Genomic DNA, 10,000 nt, shown 5'->3' on the forward strand with positions numbered 1-10,000 from the left:
CAGTTAGGGAAATGTTAAATCTTTGTTTTTTTCCAATTTATTTATTTTATCACCTTTTCTGTGCATGCCCTGGGTTTGACAAGATTCAAGGGGCAATCTTTGTTGTTTCCGGGATAGAATGTAGTTAGTGTGCTGCTGGACATAATTGTTTTATGACATTGTTAAAGTGTTAAATGCAAGACATGGAGAAATAGAGAGAGAATGAGAAATTATTGTTAAATACAAGATATATATGGAGAAATAGAGAGAGCAAATGAGAAATTATTGTTAAGTACAAGATATATATGGAGAAATAGAGAGAGAATGAGAAATTATTGTTAAATACAAGATGTATGGTGAAATAGAGAGAGAATGAGAAATTATTGTTAAATACAAGATATATGGAGAAATAGAGAGAGAATGCGAACTTATTGTTAAATACAAGATATATGGAGAAACGGAGAGAGAATGAGAAATTATTGTTAAATACAAGATATATGGAGAAACGGAGAGAGAATGAGAAATTATTGTTAAATACAAGATATATGGAGAAACGGAGAGAGAATGAGAAACTATTGTTAAATACAAGATTTATGGAGAAATAGAGAGAGAATGAGAAATTACTTTTAAACACAAGATATAGAGAAATAGAAGGAGAATGAGAAATTGTTGTTAAACTCAAGATATATAGAGAAATAGAGGGAGCATGAGGAATTGTTGTTTAATACAAGATATATGGAGAAATAGAGAGAGAAAGAGAAATTATCGTCAAATACAAGATATATGGAGAAACAGAGATAATGAGAAATTATGAATGAGAGAACTCACGGAACCTGCATCGTTCAACTCCAAATTCAAAGCACTGAAAGCAGAGACGGATTTCAGAAATGGTCAAAGGTAAAGGTTGTTCGATTGTATCTGCTTTCAGTATTTCCATATGGACGACCGACATATGTCTGTTTTTATCATAATTGTTGTTATTGCCATACGTCATTATTTTGTGACAGCAAATGTTCAGGGTAAGAAATTGGGAAATAGAAAGAAACTTTTAAGATAAAGGGCGAAGATAGCAAAGATTGAGTAAAGAAAGGGAGAGAGGAAAGTACGTGAAGGACAGAGTAGCTTTGTATTTCAAAACGTTGGCTGGAGAGAGAGGAGAGAGGGGGAGAGAGAGAGAGAGAGAGAGAGAGAGGAGAGAGAGAATACAGAAGGAGATGGAGAGTAGAGAATACAGAAAATGGCAGTGAAAACTGAGGTGGAGAAACATACACCCAGTTACGAATATATCAAGTTGAATTTGTCAGTTTTATTCAGATAACTTTTATGTACAGCACGAGGTTGAATTGCATAGATGCATAGTTCCACACCTGCAAATCGTGATATTTATAAGAAAAAAAAAAGCGTTTTGAATATCTCGTATTAACGAAAATATTAACACGTCAGATTTTCAGTTCTCAAGCTGAAGGAGACATCAAACAGATCTGCGATGTGTGAAATTGCTTATAGCTATGTCTTTTGGTTAGCGTAGATATATCAGATGTAGACAACGCTTCTTTGTAGACATACACTTAACACACTTTTCTGGGAGTAATCACCATGGTTAAGTTTGAAGCAAAATCAAACTAATATTTTTTGGGAAAAAAAGGCTATAAAAAAGTTCACAAATATCTTGCATGTCAATTCTGGTGATTAACAGCTGAATGATACATTGTGCACCTGTTGACTTAAAAGTGAAATATGGGCCAGAGAGTTAGTCCACTATGGTGGAGAATGGTATTTAAATCACAGTCTCATCCTTAAACACTCCTTCAAAATGGGAAGGTTAGCATCTCCAGGGAGTCAGTCCCTCAACAAGGAAAGAACTGCATGGACATTATATATATATATATATATATATATATATATATATATATATATATATATATATATATATATATATATATATATATTTACATACATATACATATATATGTATGTATATATTAATCATTATATTCTTTGTAGTTTTGTATTTATAAGGTCTGGGTTGGATTCCTGAGAGGGTAAAACGATTTAGACATGCTCAATTATTATCCACTGTTCTCTGGATAGCCCAAGCCAGGGGTCGCCAACCTACGGCTCAGGAGCCGCATGCTACTCTTTCAAGACATTTGTGTGTCTCCAAACGCTGAACAAATACCTTTTTATCCATTTAAAACAAAGAAATTATGTTACAGTCTTAAGACAATAATTGACTAAATTTTATTCAATTTTAAAAGCATATTATAGGAATCAATTTTGTTGATTCTTTAATGAGATATAAATACAGTAGTTCTGCCATGTGAATGTAAGTATAATAAATAATGTCACTATAATTATGTTTTTTAAGGAGGACTATTGAACTGTATTGTGTTATTTCTGAAGTACTGCAGATTTTGATTTTAGTTGTCACTGGGGCTTTGACAGTACTACATTTTTATGATTCTCTAAATAAATGGTTCTTCTAGCTTCAAAGGCTGGTGACCCCTGGCCTAAGCAGTGGTAGTTGGTTGACTGTGGTTGGTTACATCCATAGTAGAAAGGCTTGGGACTGTCAACGTTATCCCCAAAATATTTCTGAGAACCGGACGGTAAACATCTTATGGATGTCCCATTCCTTAGAAGGAAAAGTGGCACTGATCAGCATGTCTGTATATACAAACACACACATATATATATATACAGTACATATATATATATATATATATATATATATATATATATATATATTTATATTTATATTTTATTTTATATATATATATATATATATATATATATATATATATATATATATATATATATATGTTTTACAATCACTTTTGTACGTGATTCATTTATCACACATCACCGCAGGTGAAAAATAAGACGTAGTGTAGGTCCTGACCAGTTTCGCCATCGTCAGGCCAAAATAAGTCGAAACCGGGTCAAGACCACCACCCCGTCTTATTTTTCACTTTGTAATGTGTGATGTGTGTGTGTGTGTGTGTGTGTGTATTATTGTGTGTGTGTGTGTGTAAATAAATGTAGACTATGTGTTTATGAATATAAGTACGCTGCAAGGAAAGAAATTATAGAGAAGGCAAACGTATAACTGATAAGAATTTGAACACTAGAAATTTCCTAGCAAGCCTAAAAAATATATGCACATTAGTAACCTTTTAAGCTAAGAAACACCTCCGATCATAATAAATGCAATGCGTAATGCGTGTTCTCTTTACGTGTATATTCATACGCATTCATACGCGCGTAACACCCAACCAAGCAGCGCCCACTTTTTCCGCGAACTGCGAACTCATTCTGGCAACTCCGACAAAAAGGATCAACAGATGTTAAAGGGCGTATTATTACAAAACTCATAGTTATTATTTTGATTGCGCCAATTCCTGATTCTTATTGACAGCTATCGCTTGCCGTGTAATACGATCATTCTCATTATTTCTTTTTTTCTTTTCTCTATTCAACGAAGATCCCCGTTCTTTGATGGAGGATAGAGCTGAATATATTTTTTACCTCTCTCTCTCTCTCTCTCTCTCTCTCTCTCTCTCTCTCTCTCTCTCTCTCTCTCTCTCTCTCTCTCTCTCTCTTATATCCACAGACACATACACACAGATGCAACCTTGATTTTATACTTATGCTTATGTGTTTTATACATATGTGCAGATTGAAAATTATGTTCGTTTATGTATATTTTTATAATGAAAAAGACATGAGTCCGTGCATGTGAGTGTATATGTGTGTAATTTACATAACTATGTTTCAAGCATGCAGTATTCCACTCATGTGTACTTTGTATTTTTGCTTTTTCTGAGGTGTACGTAGAAATTGCTATACAGTGTCATACCTGAAGTCATTGGCAAAAAAATAAAGTGAATATTAATTCTCTTTGCAGCTTTCCCTTAGCCACAGATACATCGTTTTGGGCCTTTAACTTTCCGTTTGTTCATATTCTATCTTTCCTCTAGGCGGTCCAACTTTTTGAATGTTACTTTGTTACTTTTTTTGTCTCTTGTTTAAGAATAATTCCACCGGGAGATCTTTTTGAGAGCCAAGATTATTTCATGACAACAGTGCAATGTATAATAAATAAGTTTATATCATCTTTTATAAATAATAAAACTTCTGTATAAAATTATGGATTTTTATTATACAGCAGTTCTTCACGACAATGTGAATTTCTTAGCAGCAACGACAATAATAATAATGATAATAATAATAATAATAATAATCCACAATTATATAGTAAATATATTGCTATGTAAAATATGTCAAATAAACCAAAGACTTTCGAACACTTGAACGGTGTTCCTCATCAGTGTTAAATTTAAAACTAATGAGGAACACCACCGAAAGCGTTCGAAAGTCTTTGTTTATCTTCCACATAGTAATATATTAATATATTTTATATAATTGTGGTTTTTGTCTCAGATTGTTTTTCACGAAATTGTGAATCTATTAGCAATAATGATAATAATAAGCCTGATCCCCTCCTATGTGATGAGCTGACAGAGGACAGGAGTAGAAATAAAAAAATTTGACGAAGCAATTAAAAAAAAACAAAAAACAAATGGAGGAAGGCACGAAGAACGTACAAAGGTCCCCTTCTCCCCATTCGTTCATTCCCTCACACGAATTCGTCGTGGGTGGAGTGGGAAAGGTGGTGTGGCGGGTGGAGAGGGGAGGGGGTGTGGGGGGAGGGCTGGAGATGTTGAATAAACTTTACTTTTAGTTATAACAACAGGAAATCCCGGCCATTACGGCGTCAAAGAAAATTTTCGTGATTCGTGATGGCGAGGCGTACAATTAGCACGGCAGTTGATAGTTGGTGTAACTTACTGATTTCCTGAAGTTACTTTGTATTTTATTTCGTTCTGCCTCTCCTTTCTCTTTCTTTTTTTTCTTCGTTGTACCCATAATAGAGTTCGCTAATTCCCCCGTCATAACTATTCGCAGTTCGTGACAAAATGTTCCCGTAATTCTCGTAGTTTTTAAGGAGCGGGGAGGGAGAACAAAGGCGTCAGAGACAGAGAGAGAGAGAGAGAGAGAGAGAGAGAGAGAGAGAGAGAGAGAGAGAGAGAGACCTTTTTACATAGTTTGATAAGTGGACTTGATATATAAAAAGTGTAAAAGTTACTCATCAAATGATTAATTTGCTTTTGTCTCATATGAACATGTATTAATACATGTATGGAAGTTTTCAAAAATCGATACGTGTATGAATATACATTCGTCATTTTTCACAAGTGCGAGAACACGTGATTTACCAAAATACTGGTGTACCGGATATCTCAATGTTCACAATAAGCTGTAGGTCCCGTCGTCAGGTAACCAGTTGGTTCTTAGCCACGTAAAAATAAATCTAATCCTTCGGGCCAGCCCTAGGAGAGCTGTTAACCAGCTCAGTGGTCTGGTTAAACTAAGATATACTTAACTTTTCATCTAATTTTAAGGAGATGAAAGCAAACGCGCTTTTCACCTAGACCCCACAAGTGAAAAATTGAGTGGCTATAAAAAGCAGTAAATGGAGTTGCGTCATTTTTCTGTTCTCTCAGTGTTTACGTTTATTTTCCATCTTTCATATCTTTATTTTTTAATTAAGAATCTCTCTTCCATTCTTCCTCAGCTGGTTTTAGCATCACAAGTTTACAACGAGCATTCAGTAATATTCTCGGTAAATTTCCATGAATGAATTGTACCCTGAATACCTAAAGAATCAAATCGCATCTTCCGGAACCTCTTGAGAGCAACACGAAGCCGAAGCCGTGGCCGTTTGCAAGCGTCGGGACGATGCGCGCGAGAAGGCGACGGAGCAGACGGCGCAAGAAAGCGAAGTCACATTTCGCCAATATCTATAATTGGCGAAAGATAACATCGTCGCCCCTTGCCAAAGGAAATAGATACCGAGTGTTTACGATTTTAATCGTAATGGAAAAAAGCAGCAGCTGCCAGGTTTTCGGTTACCTAAACGCACACTTATAAGCGCTCGGTAATTCGTACTTAATGGCATGGTCATAAGTAGCCCCTTTTTTTTATTTATCTATTTAATTTTTTTTTTTTTACATTTGTTCCTAATGGGAATTCATAACACTTGCTTCGGACACGGAGAGAGAGAGAGAGAGAGAGAGAGAGAGAGAGAGAGAGAATTGTGTTCTGTAATTTATTCCCAGAGGCAAATAGAAGAAATTCTTGCGTATTTATTTTTTTTTTCTTATCTTTTCCGAATTAAGTTGATGAGTTTTGCCACTAGATGTCAGCGAATATTGTTTAACTATTTGAAAGACGCCTGAAGTAGATAGAACATAGCCTTCTTCCTTATTATTATTATTATTATTATTATTATTATTATTATTATTATTATTATTATTATTATCTACAAGCAGTCCACAAAATAAAGTACCCCTATGTAGAAAAGGAGAAATTAAAGCAAATACAATGTGAGTAAACATAGATAAAGTTAAAATGGCAGTTAATAAATAGATTAACTAACTGGTACTGAAGCTAATCATCAAAATAAGAGATGGTTCAGAATCATGCCGAATAAAGTCAGTGTATATTGCAGTGTCTGTTGGACTTGTTAGACCCATAACACTCATGATGACGTTCCGAAATTTCCAGTAAAATAAGAATTCTGACTGTATACGAGAGGAATACCACAGACTCCTTCTAGAGGGTCGGATATTTCGAATGATGGTGAAAGTTTTCCGTTGGAATGGAACATAGAAACCCTGATTTTCAGAATGATGGTGAAAGTTTTCCGTTGGAATGGAACATAGAAATTCTGATTTTCAGAATGATGGTGAAAGTTTTCCGTTGGAATGGGACATAGAAACCCTGATTTTCAGAAAGATGGTGGAAGTTTTCCACTGGGATGAAGCTTAGAAGTTCAGGGAGTCAGAATTATAGTGGAGGTTTTCCACTGGGATGAAGCATAGAAGCTTAGGGAGTTAGAGTGATAGTGGGAGTTTTCCATTGGGATGGAGCTTAGAAGCTCAGGGAGTCAGAATTATAGTGGAAGTTTTCTGTTGGCGTGAAGCTTAGAAGCTATGGGTTCAGAATGGTAGTGAAATTTTCCCACCGGAATGAAGCTTAGAAGTTAAGGGGTTCAGAATGAAAGTGGGAGTTTTCCACCGGAATGAAGCTTAGAAGCTCAGGGTTTCAGATGTTAGTGGAAATTCTTCATGGGAATGAAGCTTAGAAGTTCCTGGATTCAGAATAATAGTGGGGGTTTTCCATTGGAATGAAGCTTAGTAGCTCAGGGTTTCAGAATGTTAGTGGAAGTTCTTTATGGGAATGAAGCTTAGAAGAGCAGGGATTCAGAATGATAGTGGGAGTTTTCCACTGAAATGAAGCTCAGGAGCTCAAAATGATGGTGGAAGTTTCTCATTGGAATGAAGCTCAGAAGCTCAGGTTTTCAGAGTGACAGCGCAAAATGACAGTGGAATTTTGTCATTGCAATGAAGCTTAAAAACTCAGGATTTCAGAATGATAGTGGAAATTTTGCACTAGAAGGAAGCTTAGAAGCTTAGGGTTTCAGAATGTTAGTGGAAGATCTTCATGGGAATAAAGCTTAGAAGCTTAGGATTCAGAATGACAGTGGAAGTTTTCCACTGGAATGAAGTTTAGAAGCTCAGGGATTCAGGATAAAGGGGAAGCTCATCACTGGAATGAAGCTTAGAAGCCCAGTGAGTCAGAATATAGGAAAGTTTTCCATTGCAATGAAGCTTAGAGGCTCCGTGTTTAAGAATGACAATGAAATTGTCTATTGGAATGAAGCTTAGAGGTTCGGACGTGAAGAATGACCCTATAACTTTTCCATTGGAATGAAGCTTAGAAGCTCAGGCGTTAAGAATGATAATGAAGTTTCTTCATTGGAATGAAGTTTACCGAAGCAGTAATTAACGCTGAATGAAAGGAAAGCTATCTCATCGAGTAAGGAAAGCTATCTCTTCGAGTCATTTGTGTAGAAGGTTAATTTCTATAACACTGCTGAGTTCAGTGTAAATAAACGACTTTCTAGCAATTACAGAGCGAACGATCTGCAACATTGGGAGTTAATATTATTTCTGTAGATGTAGAGTGCTTTTTGAACGGTATTTAGTTTTGTGATATTATAAGACTATTTCTTCAATACTGTGAAAAATAGACTTGTAATCGGAAGCATTATTTAAGTATCGATGCATGTGGAATTGTTTATTCTTTCCAAATTATGATTTCTGCATCCCAGCGGATCAGTTTTATAGATGTCATCGTAGATTGTAAAATGTACTGAAAAGCTGTATGATAATATAGTTTTTTTTTTTAACTGAATTTTTACACTATAGATTGTCGGTGTTAAAATTAACGTAGGATTTCGGTTTGTCGTTTTCGTTCATAGAATTATAAAAGCATCAACTACTACTACTACTACTACTACTACTACTAATAATAATAATAATAATAATAATAATAATAATAATGCTAAGAGTGTCACAATATCATGATAAACTAGGTAATGAAAATCCACAATTGTATAAATAAATTGTATTAATATGCAAAAGATAAAAACCATATTAACATAATTTATTTATATGATTGTTTATTTTCTTACATAATAATAATAATAATAATAATAATAATAGTAATAATAATAATAACAATGATAATAATAGTAATAATACCATTCTTCATAATTTTCATTCAATCAGTCATGAATCCTGTATCTAACTGTATCTCATCTATGTATTTTTTTCACCGTACACAGGTACATGTCTGTATCACTCTTGCGGGTCATATCATCGTAGGACAAGCGACACATGTGTACGGCCCGGGGCACGGACACCATTACGAGGGTGTGTAACTGTCTTCCTGACCTTCTGTAGTTAATGTTTTTCGCTGTTGTTGTTATTGTTGTTCTGCCTTGACGTTATCATTAAGTGGACATGTTGTAGATGCAGGAGGAGATTCTCTTGCTGAATATCTTGCAGTTGGTGAAAATTGTATACATATATATGTGTGTGTGAGTGTGTGTGTGTGTGGGTGGGTGGGTGTGCTTGTATGTATGTATGTATGTATGTTATAATTTCTGGGTCTCAAAGTATTCATAACTAGATATCAGGCTTGGGAGCCCGTCAGAAATTATTTACAATATGTATATATATATATATATATATATATATATATATATATATATATATATATATATATACCTTAAGTATATATATATATATATATATATATATATATATATATATATATATATATATATATATATATACATAAAAGTATATATATACTTACAGGTGTGTGTGTATGTGTGTATTTTGTGTGTGTATGTGTGAGTGTGTTATAGTTTCCGAGTCTCAAAATATTCTTCAACTTGATGTTAGGGTTGGAGACCCGTCGGAAATCATTTACAGTCACATGTCAAATTTGAAATTCTTTCAAGGAAAGAAGAAAAATTCTGATTCTTTCGAGGAATCAGAATTTTTCTTCCTTTTCATGAAGGGAGAAAAATTCTGATTCTTCTGAGGAAGGATAAAAGTTCTGATTCTTTCAAGGAAGGAAGAAAAATTCTGATTATTTCAAGGAAGGAAGAAAAATTCTGATTCTTTCAGGGAAGGAAGAAAAACTCTGATTCTTTCAAGGAAAGAAAAACAATCTGATTCTTTCAAGGAAGGAAAAAAAATTCTTATTCTTTCAGAGAAGGAAGAAAAATTCTGATTCTTTCAAGGAAGGAAGAAAAACTGATTCTTTCAAGGAAGGAAGAAAAATTCTGATTCTTTCAAGGACGGAAGAAAAATTCTGATTCTTTCAAGGAAGGAAGAAAAACTGATTCTTTCAAGGAAGGAAGAAAAATTCTGATTCTTTCAAGGACGGAAGAAAAATTCTGATTCTTTCAAGGAAGGAAGAAAAATTCTGTCGAAATGAATTCTAATAAAAAAAAGCATCGTTCTGAAGTTACGTCGAAGGTTTGATTACAGGATGCTGGGACTGACGTAAAATTTAACGCTTTTTTTCGGAAGCTTCA

Source organism: Macrobrachium rosenbergii, chromosome 21 (genome assembly GCF_040412425.1).
Source record: "Macrobrachium rosenbergii isolate ZJJX-2024 chromosome 21, ASM4041242v1, whole genome shotgun sequence".
NCBI classification, from domain to species: Eukaryota; Metazoa; Arthropoda; class Malacostraca; order Decapoda; family Palaemonidae; genus Macrobrachium; species Macrobrachium rosenbergii.